Source organism: Lynx canadensis, chromosome D1, assembly GCF_007474595.2.
Source record: "Lynx canadensis isolate LIC74 chromosome D1, mLynCan4.pri.v2, whole genome shotgun sequence".
Classification (NCBI taxonomy): domain Eukaryota; kingdom Metazoa; phylum Chordata; class Mammalia; order Carnivora; family Felidae; genus Lynx; species Lynx canadensis.
Window position 1 is genome coordinate 75,547,701 of NC_044312.2, and position 20,838 is coordinate 75,568,538.

General features: G+C 48.9%; 1 protein-coding gene and 1 non-coding gene across 6 annotated transcripts in view; both read left to right on the forward strand.

Annotated features, from left to right (window-relative positions):
• NAV2 (neuron navigator 2) overlaps positions 1-20,838 on the forward strand; it is a 397,314-nt gene that overhangs the window by 40,204 nt on the left and 336,272 nt on the right. The gene's annotated exons all lie outside the window — the stretch shown is intronic.
• LOC115526631 lies at positions 12,122-12,193 on the forward strand. Its single transcript, XR_003972680.1, has one exon. It is a non-coding gene; the product is annotated as a small nucleolar RNA SNORD45 (small nucleolar RNA).

Genomic DNA, 20,838 nt, shown 5'->3' on the forward strand with positions numbered 1-20,838 from the left:
CACCGTGGCTGTATTTACACCACAGAATTGGCGAATGCTGCAAATCGAAGCTTTCCTCCATCTCCTGCACCCTCTTCCCCAGAAGATCCAAGTTATCAGCACACTCCTTGGCTTCGTATAAGCTAAGCAGCTTGCTCAGGGGCCCACAGCAGGGATGTGAGAGAGCTTGGACGTATACCCACGGGCATCTGACTTCAAAGCCTGAGCTCTTAGCCATCACCCTGTGCTGCCAGTCACCAAAGCCAGGTTTTCGGGGACTCATTCCCCCTGTGGATGGTGGTGGTGGTACAGAGAAAGCAGCTTCCTTGGGTCTGATTACGTAGGATGGTGGCAGGGTGTGAGATGCCCACCTGCCGAGAGCCCACACCCGGTTGCGGGGGAAGGTGCCCCCAGAGCGTTTCCCAGATGTCACAGGAGGTCTTGTGCTTTTAAGTCTTCCAAATACACTCAAACTCAGGGCCTTTGTGGCTGTGCCCACGGCCTTAAATGCTTTTCCACAGGGAAACACAGAGCTTGCTCCCTCACCTCCCTCTTGTCTGTGCTCTTCCTTGAGCAACCCATCCAAAATAGCAGCGCGTCGGTCTCTATTCACACCCTGGCATTTATGTTCGTAGTACTTATTGTTGCCTATCTTTGTGGCACACGTGCCTTTGCTTTTCAAAGTCTTCCTCTCTGGGGGGGACGTAAGCTCCACGCAAGTTAGAACCGTGTCGGGCTCACGTTGTAGCTTCAGAGTGTAGACTAGGGCAGGCTCGGATGGATAAAGTGCTCAGTCTCAGCTGTTACTCAATCCTACCTGCTGCCTTTCTTAGATGTGCCTTAGGTGGTCGACTGCCAGCCTAGATATTCACTTGTGAAGGCAAAGGGCCTTCTCCTTGGCTCTCTGACTTCGCTGGCCCTTCAAAGACTATAGCTGCCTTCTGTCTACCCTGGAGCTGCTTCTTTCATCTTCTTCTCCCCCCCCCACTTCCCCCCCGCCCCCAACCTGCCCAATAGGCCAACAGTCACATCTATCATTGCTGATTTGCTGACAAATAATTATTACACATTTTTAAAAGGAACTTTTGACTCCAAGAACTAATGGCATTCCCACCTTAGAAGGTAAATGTGGCTATGCCATTGACACTGGCTATTTAAGGAGCATGGTTGGGGCTGATTGAACATGACCTTTGAGAAGAGAATGTGCAAGGACTCAGGTAACAGCCCACAATGGGAGTGGCTGCAGCGACCCAGGGCTGAGCGCCTTTTCACTCATTCTGACCTGCAGTGAAGCTCTTTCTCATATTGCCTGGGTCACGTCTGGCAGTAAATACATAAACTCTCTCTGTCGCTCTCTCTCTCTCTCTCACACACACACACACACCCATCCCTTCCTTTCTTATTTCAAAAATCTTACATGTTTACCATAGAAAATTTAGAATATATGGACAGGGTAAAAGGATAGCTAAAAGTTACTTTTAATGATACCTCCGAGGTAAGCGTTGTGACTATTTTGGTCAGTTTTGCTTTTCTAGTCTTCTTTCCCAACTGATTAACATCTGTGTTTTTTCTGACCTACAGTTTAAAAAACTTCATCCCTCATGGACATCCCTCCAAGCTACACACCATCGCTTTTACTAGCGAGAGAGTATTTAGTTGTACGCAGGTAATTTATGTCACCCATCCCTGACTGTTGGGCAGATAGGCTGTTTCCGACTCTAGATTGTTAATACTGGGATAGACTTTCTCGTTGGTATTTCTTGGAACAGATAGTGATTATTCTCATAGTCATTAATGTCAATTATTGCAAACTCAATCTATGGACTGAATGTGTGTGCCCCCCCCCCCCCCCCGCCCCTCCCCCCAACTCATGCGTTGAAGCCGTAATCCCCAACGTATTAGGAAGTGAGGCCTTTGGAGATGATTAGGTTCAGATAAGGTCATGAGGGGGGAGCCCCATGTTAGCATTAGTGTCCTTATAAGGGGATGGAGGGACCAGAGCTTGCTCTCTCCACCATGTGAGGATTCAGTGAGAAAACAGCCATCCATCAACCAAGAGGAGAGCCCTCGCCAAAAACCCCACCGTGCTGGCACGCAGGCTCCAGAACTGTGGGAAATAAATGTCTGATATTTATGCTACCCAGCCTCTCCTGTTGTTATAGAAGCTGCTTCACTGAATCCTCCACGTATCCTTACAACAGTGGTGTCTATATGGCAACCATGACTTTGCCTCTGGACCTTTGCATGTTCTGCTCCCTCTACTTGGCTAACCCTTTCCAAGCTTCTTCACCTGATTATCATAGGATCTTCCTGCTGCCCCAAGTCATACATTTCCTTACATTTGAATATTTAAAAAGATGATGAATCTAACAGCCAGCGTGTGGATTTGTGGTGGTAGTGAGTTGTAGACATAATCCCTCTTCACTCTTTAAGGCACAGCTTAGCCCAGGCAGTAATTCCTGGGTTGTCCTAACCCATGGGCTAATCTCTCTTTCTACTACTACTCACACTGCATTGCCGTTGCCCGCTTGTTTGTCTCCTCCTGAATCAGGACCTTCCTGAGAACAGCAAACATGTATTTTTTTGTTCCTGTATACCCAGCTCCTAGCAGCTCAGTAACCGGGCCCCGGGACAGGTGCCGAGGGCAGGGGTAGGTGGGGAGCAGGTCTCATTGTCTCCTTTCTCCCCCGCTGAACAGGTAAATGGACTTATTTCCTCATTCCAGGCCCATGGAGAGCTCCTTCTCAGAGCTCTTTGTGGATAGGTCAGAGCATTTCACCTGCCCCGCCTTTGAGGGGCCATTTCAGACCATGGTGGATGTATTTATTTGCTCTGAGCAAGAGTGGGGAGAAAGCTTGGCAGAGGGAAGTTTTGGTAATTTGTGTCCACATGGCTGTAGAGAGCTTCCAAGAAACCAGTTACCAGCACAGCAGCTGTTTTCACGGTGCCTCGCAATGACACTCAGTCAGGGGAAATGCTTGAGTTTCAGCTTTACAAAAAGGCCTGCTGAAGATATCACCTTTCCCCTGCTGGACCTGCCACCGGCCCCAGACAGTGACTGTGAATGAAGTTGGCCATTTGAGCTTTTCAGTGTCCGCTCCTCCCACTTTCTCCTCTCCCCACTCTCCCTCCTGGGTCTTTCTCTTTGTTCTGAGGTCATCTTCCCTTAATCTGCCTCTGGGTGACTTTTTGTCTTGTTTTTTATTGCTTAACTCTAACTCTAGATAGAATACAGTGCCTGTTGTATGGGAATACACCCTGCCCACAGCTAAGAGATAGAGGATGTCCCTTTCCAGCTGGGAAGGTGGGGGAAGGCTTCAGGCAGGAGGCAGCTGATTCTTGAAGGATGGGTAGGATTCAAATAGCTAAAGAAGTGGTATAGGAAGGGGAAACGTCATTCCAAGCTCAGGCAGGAGTAAGTTATGGTCAGGAAGGTGAGGACCGAGGCTGAAAGAAGCATTCATGTATAATGTTCACAAAGTGCATGTGTGGGTAAACCAGATGTCCCCCAAGTCCTTGGTTCTCCTGCTCACGGATCGGTGTGGGCTCTCCTCACTTTACTCCTATGACAACCCAGCCTCTAAACTCAGTACCTCTCCAAACTCAAGCCTAAGGAATCCATGATCATAAAGACATTGGTACCCAGTATAGAGTTCACTGCATATGTTGTAGAAGAGATGCGGGAATGGGCTTACATTTTAGACTTCACCACAAGGAACTGGAAATATCCATTAGATATTTCTGTTCCCCCCAAACTCCCTACTCACACCATGGTGTGGAGGGGTGTTGCTCCCTCCTTCCCCCAGTCTCTGTCTTACTGGCCCTTTTGATCTCCTCGATTCTTGCTTATTAACTTCACCTTTCTCACACTGCATCAGCCAACTCTTACCACCCAACTTATATACTACCGATGCATCCTGTTAGTCAACAGAGCCCCTCAGTTTCTTGATCTTAGCACTTGGAAGCCACCGTCCCGCAAGGAGGTTTATTTGGCTCAATTTTCCAAGCAAATATAATGCCTTCAAGCCCCAGAGAAATTCTGTGGCTGATATAGTCTCCTTCTTGTTACATGCACATTTTCTCCTTCAACCTCCTACAACTACCCTTCTGTTATCTTCATGGTATACATAAGACAACTGAAAAAAAAGAGAAATGAATTGCTTTGCCCAAAGTCACACAGCAGCCAACAAGGCAAAGGTGAGACCTGAACACTGTCACTTTTTAAATGTATAACAGCCGCCTCTTCTACAGGGAATGTGAGGAAGGTGACTTGGATGGGAGCAGGGTTAGACAGGTAGATTGGGACCTGTGCTAGGTTCCAGGGTTGCCATAAAAAAAAAAAAAAAAATACCACGCCAGGGTGTCTTCAAACAATAGATGTGTTCACTCATCATTTTGGGGCTCGGAGTCCAAAATCAAGGCATTACTGAGGTTGGTTCCTTCTAGAGGGTTCCTCCAGTTTCCTTCCTTCTGAAGGAGAATCTGCTTTCTGCCTCTCTCCCGGCTGCTGGTGGTTGCCAGCGATTCTTGGCATGTAGATGCAGAGTTCTGATCTCTGTCCTCGTTTTCGCATGGCATTCTCTTCTCTGTGTGTCGCTGTGTCTTCACATGGCCTTGTTATGAGGACACCGGTCACTGGATTTAGAGCCCACCCTAGTCCATTGCGAACTCATGTCAACTAATTACACCTGCAAAGACCATATTTTCAAATAAGGTCACATTCTGAGGTTCCAGGTGGATATGACGCTTTGATGAGACACCATTCAACCCAGTATAAGACCGGTTCATAAAGGTCCTGGAAGGTGATGCTGAGAAATGCAGATGGTGGGCAACAAACAATCATGAAGGGTTTGTGAGGAGGAGGATGGCAGGATCCGACCGAAAATCCCTCGCCTGGTTCCGTGTGATTTCCTTATCGCCACAGCTCCTTGTGCCTTGTTGCTTTATTAAGGACTTGAACTGGGTGGGCTTCCTCCAGCAGGTGAATGCTTTCTGAGAGTGGCAGCCTTTCCTTTCTCTTGGAAACTTTGCACTTTTGGAGACGTTTTGCGCCTGCCTCCGTCGTGCCTTGGGCTAATCACTATGCCGCTTGAAACTATTTAAAGCCTGATGCATTAGTCACAACAAATCTGCTCCCGCTGGGAGTTGAAAAGACTGAACAGGGCGCCAGCTTCTTTTGGGTAAGTGCGGTTTGTTTTCCCCCTCACGTCATTTGCACCCAGCCCCTTGGATTCCTTGGACTGATTCAGGCACAGAGTCCCTTTCCTGAGTTGTCCCTGATGCAGGGAGAGCTGCCAAAGGCTAGTCGGGGCACCTTGGAAAGGGCAGACGAAGGCCAGGGGCTGAGGCAGGGCAGGGAGTGAGAGCAGGAGGGGCCGCTAGGCTTGCCTGATCCGCGGGAAAGACCCTGACGCTCAGCGGACACACCGTGCCAGCTGGAAGCAGTTGAAAAAGCCTGGGGTGACCTTGTCAGTGCCCCGCTCTGACCCACCCCCAGAAACGCTGGGCTATGTTGATGTGCCTTGAAGCTGGGAGAGCACTAGAACTTTGGCCCTGCTCTAGTGGCAGAAGCCACAGTCCCCATCTGCCTTTGTGGCTTTGCCAAACCCTCAACCCGCCTGCATGGGAGCCGGCTCGGGAGAGACACGGTTGGCCTCAGTGAGTGTGCAGAGGCCCAGGGCTTCTATTTATTTTGAGCAGGAATACGCAAAGAGCATGGCAGGCTTTCCCCAGCCTGGGCCTGACCACGTGTTCAGATTCCAGGGCTGTAGGTCAGGCGAGGAAGCAAGCACGGCGTGGGGCTAGGAAGAGAGTTTTGGGGTCCTGAATCGGAGGCTTTTTGTCCTCTGCTCCGGCTAGCTGTATGATCTCAGGCAAGCTGTCCTGAGCCTCAGGTTTTTCAGCTGTAAAATAGAGCGGGTAGGTAATTCCTGGCCCTCGGAGGGTTTTAGAGGCATGAATGAGAGGATTTACATACATGTGCTTTGCAGGCTGTATCGTGTGCAATGGGAGAGTGGGACAGAGGGTATGCGTTCTTGTATCTGCTACGCAGTAATAGCTTACATTTATCGAGGGTGTGATACGTGCTACAGGTTCCTCTGAGTACTTCTCGTGGATCGTTTAATGTAATGCGTACAATCGCCCTGGGAGTTAGTACTATTATTATCTCTCTTTTACCGACGAGGAAACTGTGGCCGAGAGAAGTTAAATAATTTGCTGAAGGCCCAAAAGCTAATTAGCTGTGAGGGTCCAGTTCAGACTCTGGAGCCTGCAGGCCTCACCGCCAGTCTATACCGCCTCTCTCCCGTGCCCAAAGAATGAATTTAAAGCTTCCAGTTAGTGGGACCTCGTCTTGACAAACCCTGAAAATATGTCATCTCTCACCCTCACAGAAGCCTTTGAGACAAAATTATCTCCTCCACTTTATGAGTGAGGAATCTGTACACGTTAGTTCCCTCCATTTATTGGGCACCTACTACTCCATCCAAGGCGGTGGGGACACAACCGTGAACAAGATGAGGGGTTTCTTGCCTTCATAGACTTTATATTTTAGTGCCAGGGAGACAGGCAGTGAAATGCATGGAGAAAATCATTTCAAACCATGGTGAGGGTGATGAAAATAAAACCGAGTGGAGCGACAGAGGGAAGGGAGGCCAGGGAAGGCCTCTCTGAGGGGGGGACGTTGGAGCTGAGACCAGAAAGGTAGTGAGATGTGTGAGGAGGGGCTTTCTCAGGTGGAGGAACAGTGGGGGTCTGTGAGGAATAGAGAGGGGGCTGGAGCAGCTGGAGGAGGGGAGCCCAGGGAGTGAGAGGCAGTGGCCACGGCAGAAAGTGAGGTGACTATCAAAGGAGGCAGTGAGGGCCAGGGACCTTCTCTCACTGACGCCAGTTTCTTGGCATTGTCGGCCATGTGTCCAGTGAGGGATGATGGGATGATGGCTGAGGAAAGGCCCAGGCCCGGGCAGGTGGGCAGCATCCTTGGTGGGTGGGCCGTGGCTTGCAGCCTGTGGAACCCTCTTCCATTTTGCTGCAGGGCAAACGGACAGTGGGTCTGAGGGCTTAGGGGTTCCCTCCACAGCTACACAGGCTGGTCATCATAGTCCCACGCATCCAGGAATTGGCGTGGCTGTGACTAAACAGCTGGCTGCCGAACTGGGAGTGAGACCTTCCCAGCGGGGCAGAGCAGTTTCTTTCTTTCTTTTTTTTTTTTAAGTTTGAGAGTGAGAGCGTGGGGGAGGGACAGAGAGAGAGAGAGAGAGAGAGAGAGAGAGAGAATCCCAAGCAGGCTCTGTGCTGTCAGCACAGAGCCCCACATGGGGCTTGAACCCACAAACCATGATATCATGACCTGAGCCGCAATAGGACACTTGACCGACTGGGCCACTCAGGCGCCCTGGCAGAACAGCTTTCTTCTGCCCACCTTCTCACACTCTCCTGCCCAGGAGAGTGTTGATCTTAATTAATAAGATTAATTAATTAATTAAATTAATTAATTAATTAATTAAATCCCCAGAATCCTGGGGATTCTGCAGGAACCTCACTGTCTATGGAGAATTGCAGGTGTATGTTCTAAAGAGCCTAATAAGATTTTTTTCCCCCCTTGAGAGGAAGGAGATGCTTTGTGTGATAGGTCAGAATGAGATCCTGAACTTTGGACCGGGAAGACACTCGAGACAGTCCTGCTCAGCACTCTCACTGATGACAAGAGACTAAGGCTCGGGTGGTACTTAACCCAGCGTTACAAAACATAGTTGGTGAAAGGCTTTCTGGGGAAAGAGAAAAAGCTGACCAAATACACTTTTCCTGGCTTAGTAAGTGGAATGAATTGATCCTTCCACTGAACAGAGGCTAGCAGCAGATGAGAGTGGAGCTTCTGGTATCCAGTGAGGGGCTGGTCCCCCATGCAGGACTCATGGGCTGGCGGTTCTTGGGCAAGTCCCTTAATGTCTGATTCTTCAGCTTCCTGATCCGTAAAATAGAGACAATAATAGACAGTCACCTAAAGGGGTTTTTATGGGAACTGAATAAAATAACATAACCTATATCAAGGGCTCATCGCGCAGTGAGTATTCAATAAAAGATTACTGCTATTACCATTTGGGGGTGCAGATCAGCAGTGATGGAGAGCATATGAAAATGCTCAGGAAGGGCAAGCCCACCTACAGATGACATTGCCGTGACCTTGAGCGGAGGCCGCCAAAACATCCCTCAGAGTGAATTTTTATCCATTCCCCCCCAAAAGTTTATCTTTCCATTTGCCTCTATTTCCTGAAAGGCAATATCTAAGAGAAAAATATCCCCTAGTCTATCCCAGCATCTGAATTAGAGCTTTAGAACAGAGTTTGGTCTCTATTCCACAAGCCGCCCCAGCTCATCTGCCAGCGTGTGAGCCTAGACACTGTTGCTGTGACAGGCAGGTGGAAGAGAGGTACCTAGCCCCACCCAGCGGTTGTGGGATCCCATCTTTTGTCCCAACTCAACTCAACCCCAGGACAACACAGAAGATTTGTAGGATGACAGCTCATCTTCTCCTACAGGTACCATGTTATGATTTCAGGTGAAATCATCACTGGACAGTGATGTCTGTGATTAGTCATTTCCTTTCTGGCTTGGGGAGGAGACTGCAGGCATGTGGAAGGGACCAGAAGCCCCATGCGCACAGCCAGTGACTCACAGGCCCTGAGAACTGACCATTCATGGTGACTCGGCATTGACTCGACCCTCGGCATTGACTCTGCAGGGGCCTGCCTGGGCCTCACCACGTCCTGTTTCTTTCCCCTCTGCTGAATGCAGTCCCCATCTTCATGTTAGGAAACATCTTGTCGAAAACAAAATTAGAAGAACAAGAGAGAAGAATCAAGAGCCCTTTCCAAGAAGGAATTTAGCTGGAAGAACTGAATCCTTTAGCTGGGAGGACTGAATCCTGTCTAATACCCTGGGTTAAAAAGAACCAGCTATGAACTACAAATGCAGTTGACTTTGGCCCTGAGATCTGTAGGGAAAACCAGAAAAAGAAATAGTAGTGAATCAGCAGCATAAGTGATATTTGCTTGTGAGCTCTTCTAGCCGTGTGTGTGAATAAGGAATTCTGTCCCAGGGTCCTATAGAGTTTGCTTTGTGCCCCAAAGTGTGGAGTTTGGAAAAATACCAGCCCTGGCAGTTCTTCTGCTTTGGGGAATAAAAGGAAACTCCCATGAGAATCCTGTTTCTTGGAAAACCGTTACTCACCTGAGCCCTGTGTTCGGACGGAGGTTCAGAGTGAGTCTGAAAGGGCTCGTGGGGAATCTGAGCACAGGGGCCGCTCAGTCTGTGCCCAGGCCCAGAGCCAAGGACGTCTATGTTGCCCAGGGAGAAGGCACTCGGGTGGCCCTTGGGACTCTGGGGAGTCATTTACTCATTCATCTTCTTTTTATTGAGGATCTGCTGTGCACCAGGCACTGTGCTAGGCACGATAAAACAAGAATAGCGAGGTTTCTGTCGTCATGGGATTTACCTTCTCGTGGGGAGATACAGACAAACCACAAGTAGGCAAGTGCATTAATATGTTTACTTCAGAGAGTGGCGAGTGCTGTGAAGACGGGAAAGCAGGGTGACATGTTCACGAGCAACTGGGGGTGATGTTAGACCATGTTAGAGCCGAACCACCAGCCGTGGGAAGACCAGGGGAGCCTGCCTGATCCAGGTAGTGGAATCACCAACACAGAGGCTCCGAATGGGGACAGCTGTGGCTCCTGCAATGTGTATAACAATGGCCAGTGTCACTGGAGCCTCGAGAATCAGTGGCTCCTTTTCAGATGGATACGTGACGTGCTAAATCACCCCACTGCAGTGTCCGCTTGGATAGCCATCTCGTGGAGGCAGGGTGGGAAGGAGGGTCTAGAACTCCTTTGGAGACGAGCAGGAATGATTGGTTACAGGACTAATCCTTCCCTCCTCCTCACCTTCACAGCTAACCCACCATCAAGTCTGTGGGCTCACGCTCCCTGTTTTCTCTTAGGAAGTCCACTTCTCATCATGCCCACCACTTTCACCCTGATTCAAACCACCCAGCATCTCTCCCCAGGTCTACTGGAAAGGCCTCTGAAACTGGTTTCTCATGCATGGTCTTGCCTGTCCCTGGTCTACTGTCCACACTGGTCAGAATGATCTTTTAAAACCTCAGATCTAGGGGCATCAGGCTGGGTCAGTCGGGGAGCATGCGACTCTTGATCTCGGGGTTGTGGGTTCAAGCCCCGCATTGGGTATAGAGATTACTTGAAAGTAAAATCTTTAAAAATAAATAAATAAAACAATAAAAAGACCCTTTCAGAGCTAATCATGCCCCATACGCTTCACAGTACTTTTCCATGACTCCCCATTGCTGGGTCAGGATTCGGACCCAAGTCCCCACAATGACATGCAAGGCTTTGTCTATACAGAGCCCTTATTTCTTCTCTAGCCTGTTTCCAGCCATTTGTGGCTCCACGTTCTGTTCTGGCTACGCAGGCTTCCTTCCAGTTCCTCCAATACGCTGTACTAGTTTTGGCCTCAGGGCCTTTGCACAAGACTCAATGGCTCCTAATCTCTTCTCCTTCCATGCACCCTGGCCTTAGCAACTTCTACTCAGGCTTCAGCGTATCTGTTACTTCAGCAGGGATGTCTTCCTTGCTCTTCACCATGGTGATATTACACTGGGTCTTTGCTTCCATGTTCCCAGTAGTGCTTCATAATTGTTGTCCTAACTCTCAACACATGTATATTTGCTTGCAATGGCTCTTTCCTGCCTTAGTCCATAAGCTCCAGAAGGGTGGGAACCATGCCTGTCTTGTCCATTACTGTGTCCTCAGCACTTAGAAAGCGTCTGGTGCACAGACACTCGATCTGTATTTGCTGAGGCAGGGAAGGAATGAGTGCTCGCAAAGACCTTGACTCCTAAATGTTCCACTTGAATGTGCTACTTGCTTTCAACAAAATGAAATAACAGGAGACTGTCTGTATTTTCTGTTCCTTTTCTCTACCCTATAGAGATGGTGATTGATATCTGGAGTTCAAGAATAAGCATAGTGAGCAGGAATTCTGGCAGATGAACAACCTGCTTAGGAAGTCTGTTCTTGCCTTCGACTATCAGAACAGGGTTATTTTCTTTGGCCCCAAAAAGTCTAAGACTGTGTGTACTCAGGGAAACGGTATAGACCCACAGTGTGGAGCCAGGGCCAGGGGTGAGACTCAAATAATAATCAAGTGGAAGAGGGTTGTGTGAAGCCTGGTGGGGGACATTGCCTTTCTCAGCGGCCGAGGAATTGGAACATTCCCCCTTGTGTCAATGTGGAAGTGAATGAATTAAGTTCCGTTTTATGCCGTGCCTGGAAAAATACCAATGCTATACTCGCGTAGTTTCTGAAAGCAAACCCCAAATGCCACTCAGTCTCGGCTCTATGAGAGTCTGTTACAGAGGAAAAGAGTCAACATTCACTCACAGATTATGGGAAATACCACTGAAGTGGAAAAAGATTATGGCCGTGGATTTTTACTTTTTTGAGGTTATGTACCCCTTTGCAACTCTGACAGAAGCAATGGACCCTTGATCCCCTTCATGTCCCTGACCCTCTGCAAAATATATAGCCATATAACAACATCCTCTCATCCATGGAGACCCCTGGAGGGCCATAGCCTCAGGTTAAAAATTCCAGTTACTGGATCTGGTTGGAAACTGAGCAGAAATAAGCTAGTAAGAAATGACGTGGAAGGACAAGTTACACAACGTTTGGTCCAAAGAATAAAACAGAAGCACTGTGTAATTAGATAGTTCTTTGCAAGTTGGTCAGCACAGTGTGGCCATGTGCATCAGAGCGAAGTAAGGCAGACCTCTAGGGTCTGAGGGGAAGCTACTCCGAGTGTTTCCCCAGATTTAGCCAACCATGGTGATCCCTTGACCAAAATCCGCCATGAGGCCAGGATCTTAGCCTGTCACGTTCAGCACTGGTCCTCAGTGTCTCACTCCAGTGCTTGGCACTTAGTAGGGGCTCAATAGATACTTGTTGAATGAATGAATCCATGAGACTAGCCTGGGTTGCCTCACTTCACTCTGGCTTCCTCTCCTTAATTTTGTTGTGGATTTATCAGATTTTAGTTTTTCTTTAGTTGTTCAAGAAATGTTTGTTGAGGTCGGTGATGTGGTGGCATGTGTTAGTTGAATTCACAGTTGAGGTCAATTCTAAAATTACACTAAACTCTTGGGTGGGGAAAAAAAAGCGGTATTTGCTAGAGCCTTCTGGTGGGCCATACTTGTTCTCTAAGCACAGAGTGACATGAGATTGAAGAGCTTCTGCTCTGGGAGTGCTTGGGAGTGACAAGAGCCTCAGTTTCTCCAAATGTAAAATGGGACATGAGAAAGAAAATTATGCAGTTAAAACCCTTAGCACAACTCTTAGCACACACCTACATATTGTCTTAATGAATGCCTGCCATTTTTATGATTACCTAACTCCTCTGCTGCACAGTTTATTGGTCCCTTTTGGGTTCTCTTCCCTTACTGAGCTCACAGCTCTGAACCCCAGAAACTGTTGCTAACTATACAGTGGGTCAAGTGCAGCCTTTTAAAAGTCCCAGAATCAGGGGCGCCTGGGTGGCTCAGTCAGACAAGTGTTTGGCTTGATCTCATGGTCTTGATCTTGATCTCATGGGGAGATCTTGATCTCATGGTTCGTGAGATCTTGATCTCATGGTTTGTGAGATCTTGATCTCATGGTTCGTGACTTTGTGCCCCGCATCAGGCTCTCTGGTGTCAGCACGGAGCCCTCTTCAGATCCTCTGTCTTCTCCTCTCTCTCTCTGCCCCACCCCTACTTACACTCTGTCTCTATCTCAAAATAAATAAATAAACTTTGAAAGAAAAATGTTGAAAAAAGTCCCAGAATCAATCATGGCTACATTTAAGGGCTGTGAACATTACTACTTTCCTCCCTTCCTATTTTTCCACATTTTAAAATTTCAATTAATAGGCATGTGTTACTTCATAATTTAAAAAGTACTGAATGAGAAAAAGGTATTGTAATAAAAATGTGTTTATCCCATGTTGCTAAATTCAGAGGTAGAAAACAAGAACGTTTTATCGTCTCTGGTCTGTAGAATCAATTCCAGGAAACCCGGGGGAACCCAACTTGTCCATTGTGTTGCCCACATAAAAATGCCCAAACACAGGTGCCAAGAAAGGAAGGCTGCATGCCGGAGTAGACAGGGATGTGCTGCTCTGTTTAGTGGTCATGGGGTTAAGCGCAGGGACCCCGGCTTCATCTCCCAGCTCTCCCCACTACCCGGCTCTGCGTGCAACTTTGGAAAAATGGCACAACCGTTTCAGCCTCACTTTCCTCATCAGTAAAGTGGGAGAGACAGATGGAGAGATTCTTCCTTATACATTGTTGTGGGAATGAATATCAGATACTTCACGCAGCAGAGTAGCTGTTCTATACATTCTTGTTTCCTTTCTGTTTTTCTAATAGCGTCGGTGACATCGTCATCCTTTATGTTACGTGTGTACATTTTGCACATGAGCGTATATATAAATGTGTACATACATGTCTGCACTGTGATGTTGAATCATTGTCTCAGCCTGATCATGGCCACACTAGAACTCTTGATTTCTCGAACCTGCCCCGCCAGCTGCTCCTCTCTTAGCCTTCTGCACCGACACTCCCCTAGTTGTCCCACCTCAAAACCCGAGTTGTCCTTTGCTCCTCTCCCTCCCTCACATCCCGGATCCAGTGTGGCAACTCTGCTGATGTGCCTCAGAATCAGCCCCTTCTTTCCGCAGCCACTGCCCCCATCCCAGACACAGCCACCGTCCCCGTCCTCTCACTCCCGCGTGAGTGTAAAATCTCCTGCCTGCACCCAGTGCCAGACCCCACAGCTGCCTCCCCACGGGGAGCCAGAGTGAGCCCTGACCTGTGCCAGCCTTGGCTTGTGCCACTTCTTTGCTCAGAACTTCCTTGGCTTCCTGTGATGCTGGAAATAAAACCCAGATGGCTTACTGTCCCTCAGATCTCTATATTGGGGAACAAGCAAACCTCTTCGGTACGGGGCCAGGTATTTAATATTTTATTTTTTTATTTTTTGTTTTAAAAAAAATTTTTAATGTTTATTTTTGACAGAGAGAGACAGAGCATGAGCGGGGGAGGGGCAGAGAGAGAGGGAGACACAGAATCGGAAGCAGGCTCCAGGCTCTGAGCTGTCAGCACAGAACCTGACGCGGGGCTTGAACTCCCGAACTGTGAGATCATGACCTGAGCCGAAGTCGGATGCTCAACCGACTGAGCCACCCATGTGCCCCAAGTTAATATTTTAGATTCTGTGGGTCCCATAGGAATCTGTCACATCGCCATCATCTTCTTATCCTTCTTTGTCTTCATCATTGTCTCCCTTTTTTCTCCACCTTTGTTTCCTTCTTCTTCTAACCCTTTCAAAGCGTAGTCACTGTTCTTAGCTCATTGGCTGACAGAGTCAGTTTGCAGTAGTTTGCAGACTCTTGCGCTGCAGGCACTGGCCTCAACTTTTCTCTCCAGCTCATCTGCTCTCACCCTCTGCCTTGCTCTCTCTGCTCCAGTCTCAGTGGCGTTCTTGCTGTCCTTGAGCACACTGACCACATTCTGCTCAGGGCTTGTGCGCTCCTGTCCCCCTGCCCGTGGCACTGTTCCCCCAGGTCTGCTACAGGGCTCACTTCCTTTGTTTGAGTCTCTGCTGGCAGGTGTCTCCTTGGAGAAGCCTCTCTGGGCTGCCTGTCTGTAGGGCACGCCTTTCCACCCCCAGGCATATTCTGTCCCTCACCTGGCTCTACCTCTTGTGGTACTTACTATACATTTAACTTGCCTGTCAGTTCTGCTGCCCTTGTATGTAAATTCCTTGAGGGCAGGCTTTGTCTGTCTTGTTCAGCTGTGTGTCTCCCCAACACCCAGAAAAGGATGGGGGCGCTTGGTGGTCATTCAAGAATATCTGTTGCGTGCATGAATAAGTGTAAGAACAATTCTGCTCTGCAGCTAGTTTTCAACCCCTGCAATACCACTCATCTGCAACAAGGCGGCCCTCTTTATAAATTTTCAGCCCTGTTGGTTGTGTCTATTAACAGCACCAAGCTGGGCTCTGAGTGACGGTGAGGACAGTGAGAACCCAATTCCACGTGCTGTCAGGGTCTGCAGGCTGAAGCCAAGTGTGGACATGGGGAGGAGCAGGAGGAGGAGGGAGAGCAAAGCAGGGTCTTGAAGTGAGGGGAACTGTCCAACTCTCAGGAAACTGATGTCATTAGAGCACCCCTGGATGATAAGTGCTCAGTGGAGCCAATGCCTGACATCTCTTGAGGAGGGAGAAAAGCATGTCTTAGAGCCAGAGGAGGAGCATTGAGATCAATTGTCCTTCCCAGGAACACACAGCCAAGACAGCCTGCAAGCCACTTAGTGCAGACATTGAAGAGATGGTGCTTATTGGGCCCAGATGGGACACCGTGTAAAAATCTGGTATTTCTGGAGCCACTGAGTAGAGAACATGGCGTCTCCCAGCCCCAGGCACAAGTCTCCTAGGATCTCCTTCTAAGGAAGGGCTTTGGGATTTGCAAACTAGAGGGGTGCATCTGGAGCAGTCAGGTATACCCTTCTCCCACCCCGCACACCCACCCTGCCTTGCTCCAGTCCAGAAACCTTAGGAGAAATGGGTTTGGATCTGTGTCATTGCAAAAGAGAGCCTGGGCCCCTTCCTGAGGACATTGTAGGCGGCTACTCAGGAGATGCGCGGCATGGGGCGTCCCATGGAGGTCTCCAGGACGACTGGGTACTGTGCACTTTCAAGTTCTGGCTCAGGGTCAGACAGTGAGCCTTGGGTTGGACAGCGAGCCTGGCTGTAAACTTGAACACCGGACAGGGACCAGATAAGTCCTGGCCTAGAAACCAGGTCAGGGAGTGAAGAGACAGAGAAATCTCTTCCTTGGATGCCCCTTAGGATAGAAACCGGGAGGCATGGGACAAGGGAGCCTGTGTGGTGTCCAGATTGGGGATTTTAGGTCGAAGATCACACGTGTAGCTCTTGATTTTAGAAAATAAGACAGCTGTAGAACATGAGGGAAAATGCAGTAATAGTATAAATCAAACTGTCCCTCATAGCCACACCCCAGGAGCCCAAGGCAGGAGATCAGATGGTCTGGGATCTGGTGATGGGTCTGCTGTGTGACCTTGGACTGGTCACTTGACCTTTCTGGGCTTCAGTGTTTTCACATATACAATGGTAATGATAAATCTTAATGTTCTCGTCTCATGAGCTGTTAGGCTCGAACAAGAGAATGAAGTCTTTGTAAAGTTAGAAAGGCTCTAGTCATGCATCACTTGCTCCCTAACCCAGTTGTATAAAGCAGTGTACCAATAGGAACAATAAACATCCAGTGAGCACAGACCGTGTGTTGGCTACCATGCCCGCTGTTCATATGCATGTTTCACATGGGCCTCACCGTTGAGAGACAGGCACGGTTATCATTCCATGAGCAGATGAGATCACAAGACACAAAGAAGTTAAACAACGTGCCCCAGGTCACACAGCAAGCCGAGGTAGACCAGACTCTGAATTCAAGCAGTTTGTCTCCAGAGTAGGCACTGGGAGCTTGCATTGGGAGCTTGAGGGCCTGTAGCCAGATCTCCAGGCTCCCAACCCAGCGCCCGCCTTGGCTTCCTCGGGGAAGATAACCACAAGTCCGTCCAGTGAAAACAGACCCATCACTATCTCTTCCCTGCAGACTGGTTGATCACTGCCAACCGTGAGAGGCTGCGGGGCCTTGACACGGCCTGATGTTTACCACCTCCGAGAGCCAAAGGTTCCAATGGGGCTGGTGGACCCCTGCCAATCCTGGGAAGGAGGAGGAGATGCCAGGGAGCAGGGGCTCCTCCGGGTTACACAGAGCGGGCACATAGGGGGGATCTTCCCCATCCAGGATGGGCCTCCCTCACTTTACATTGGGTGGGCTTGGGGAGAACATTTCCTAGAGAAAACAGAGGCAGGGAGGCAATCTCTGAAGGACAGGCTGCCATTTTCCATGCCTTGATCAGGTAGAAGAGAAGGAAAGGCAGTCAGCGCCCCCTCCCCGTGCCCTCTTTTGGGACAGCGTGGCCAGGCCGGCTGCTGTTGGCTCAGCTTGCCCGAAGAAACTATTCCATTAAGTGGAGTGTGCTGAGTTCGGCCAACGGAAAGTGGCAGATGAGGGCTTGTGGGGATTCCTCTCTGAGAATACCTCAGGAGCCTTTTCGGATGGACCGGGACAGTGAAAGGACATGAAAACAGGTAGAAGAGGAAGTCTTGAAAGAGCCAAGGCCTTGGGCCTGGACAAGAGAAGACCGGGCAAGCATGGGCCCTGTCAAATATCTGAAGGGCTGCCCTGAGGCAGTCTAGTTCAGACTGAGTTCGGTGGGGTGGGGGAAGGAATGGCAGGGAACAGTGCAAGGAAACATGCAGAAATCTCCACAGAAGGAAGAACTGCCCTGGGGGCAGTGAGCTGTCCATCACTGCAGGGGTTTGAGCAGAGGCAGGAGCCCCTGTTGGCAGGGGCCTTGCTGAGGTCGGGGTGTGCACACGGGTAGGAAGAGAACTCAGGGATCCTTAAGGCCTGCACAGCCCTCTGTGAACCTGTGGCTGTGTGAGCAAGTGGGGTGGGAATGGTGTGGCATATTCAATGCAGGCATGCCTTGTGCTGGCCCCCGGTCTCCCTCCCTGTTCTGTCTCGGTCCCTAGTGACCTGCGACCGCCAGCCCTCACTATTACTTTTTCTTCCTGGAATAACTACGGCCCTGCACCCTGCCCTTCTGTGCGCTGCTTGTTGCTGGGTGACGCTAGTGGACAATGGGCCAGATAACTCATTCTGGGGCTTTCTGAAGAGACAGCCTGAGTACAAAGCTCTTTCCTCTGGATCAGTGATTCTCCATCTTTCGCGGGCATCAGAATGAGCTGCAGGCCTTATAAGACAACAACAACAACAACAACAACAGCAACAACAAAACACAGACTGCTGGGTCGCACTAGAGTTTCTCTTTCCGCAGGTCTATGGCGGGTGTGGTCTAAGACTTGGCATATGTAACAAATCCCCAGGTATTGCTGACACCGTAAGTGCAGGGACCGCACTGTGCGAACCACTGCTCTAGAAGACCTACAAAGCCTATAACCATCGGTACAAGGCTATAGATTCAGACAAACCCACGTTGGACTTCCACCATGGAATTCTACCATTTATGAGCTGTGTGATGATAGGTAATTTACCTAACACCTTTGTGCTTCTATTACCAGTTCTGGATACTGGTGATGGTACCACTTTCAGAGAGTTATTGCGAGGATGAAGATGGTGATGTCGATAAATAGCTTAGTGTCTGGGATGTGCTAAGTATGCAAGTACTTGATAAATATTAGCAATTTATTATCAGAATAAGACAATGGCTATTTCAGACACTCCGTGTCCACCTCTATAGGACAGTGGTATCGGAGCAAAGGCGCACATCCTCCTCCAATTGGGCACCCCCCCCCCACCCCCGCTGATGTAGGACCAATCCCATTGTCATTCCTTACCATCTGCTCCATGCTGGAAGGATGGGGATTCATTATCAGTAAGGCCATCCTTCAAACCTTGGTTTTGTGTCGGGGGCCTGCCACATATTCTGAATGACTGACCTTCAGTGTGACTGCAGGAGCCCGCCTGATAGAAACCAGATTGTGTGTAGGACACAGGGGTGGGGTCATCTGAGTTCTCTGGTCATGTTTCTGTTGGAGCCCCAAGGCCCCCATGGTCCCATCACTCATATCCTGTGGTCTTTGGACCGATAGTTATAATGATAGAAGTGCAGGCTTAAGTCTCCCGCCACAGGGTCTCAAAATGGAGTGAGAAAAAAAATCTAGGGGTGCCTTCAGATGGCCTCGGTCAGCTCTGAACATTGCCGAAGAGGAGGGCCTGCTGGGAAAATATATGCCACGTGCAGCCTTGCGGGGTACCGATCCTGAAGTGTGTTCCTTGGAGCGGTAGCTTGAGAACTGTTCCACCTGAAGGATTCTGCCGGCAAATACCTTTGGGCAGTGCTCCGTTTCCAAATGGCTGCTTAGAGCTCTGGGCTGCTCACTAGCGTGTTTAAGCTTCCCAAAAGTCCTACAGTTAAGACACATAGGTGAGGTGGTTGAACAGACTGAAATGTTTCCCGTCAATTAGTTTTGGGAAACTAGTTCTAGGAACTTAGAGTTTTTCAGGGGCCTTCATATGTCGGAGCTCCCCTGATTTTAAGAGGTCAGTACGATCATACCCGTTTCTGTGAAGAAGAGGCTGAGATGTAGATATGTTTACAACTTGCCCCAGGTCACAGAGCTATTTAAAATACTGCCTACTGGGGCACCTGGGTGGCTCAGTCGGTTGAGCATCTGACTCTTGACTGAAGCTCAGGTCATGATCTCTGTCTGGTTCATGGGATCGAGCCCCAAGTCAGGCTCTGCACGGAGCCTGCTTGGGATTCTCTCTCTCCGCCTCTCCCCTGCTCGCGTGCATCAAAATACAGAAATCTCTCTCTCCTCAAAATAAAGCAAATAACATTAGAAAAAATAATAAAATAGAATACTGCCTACCATTGCGTGATCTGAGGAAGAATTTGTGGATTCAATGGAAGTTTATTTGTAGTGGCAGCAATCATTAAAGCCAAAGAAGGAGAAGCAAAAACCAAAACCAAAAACAAAACCTCCACTAACTGGGAATAGCACCTATTATTTGTAAAAACCCTTTCAGCGAAGTATTTATTTTACTTTTGATCTTAGGCTTACATTATGATTATGATGTCACCACACAGAGAGGTGGAACAGCACAGGTTAAGAACATAGATTCTGTAGCTACACGGTGCTTGAATCCAAGCAGTGTCACTTACTAGCTCTGTGACTTTGGGCAAGTTATTTGACTTTCCTGTGCCTGGTTTCCCCTCTGGGCAATGTAATTTTCACATCTATATCGTATGGTTACTATGATGATTCAATGAGATAGTACATGCAGACCTCAGTACATGCAGACATGCAGTACATGCAGAATGGTACGTAGCACATAGAAGATTCACTCCTGAAATCTATTTTATTATTAGCTATTGGTTGCTGCTATTAATTCTGTTGAAAATAAGAATACGACGTAAAGTCTACTTGTCTTGAGAACCCAGGAAGAGGGTATTTAGAAAGGAGCCCGTAGATCTAAGACTTAATGTGGCCTGCTCATTAAGCAGCTGTGCAACTCTGGACAGCTCATTTAACCTCTCTGTGCCTCAGTGAGCTCTTCGGAAAACGGGATCAGGCCAGCCATCTAGCTTAGATCACAGAATGGTTCTAAGAATAACCACCTGGGTAACTGACATGAAAGTGCTTTGACAAACATAAAATTAGGTCATCGTGAGTTCTCGAGGTCCACATTTGACCCGAGCATGACCAGGCAGGAAGCTGTGGAAGGGGGCTGGCTGGGAAGAACCCCGCTACTCACTGTGCTCTAGGAGCTGAGAAATGCCCACGAGTGTGGAGGCCATGTGATCAATAGTAGTGGTAATTTCACGGGCGCACAGAAGCCAAAAGTGAGTCATTAGCAGTGCTGAAAGTTTTCCTCTGCTAAACAATGGTGCCCTCATTCTGGGATTTCCCAGGTTGTCCTTGTTGACTTTGGAATAGAGGGTGATTGTGTACACACACACTGTCTTGGTAGGTGCATCTCAGACATCTGTTTCCTCCTGTTTACCCTCATCTCATGCCCTGCGTACCAGACCCACGGTGCCAGCCCCCTCGGCATTCATCACCGGTAGCCTCTCTTGGGATGGGGGAAGGAGGAGGCCCTCAGGGTGTGTGTGTGTGTGTGTGTGTGTGTGTG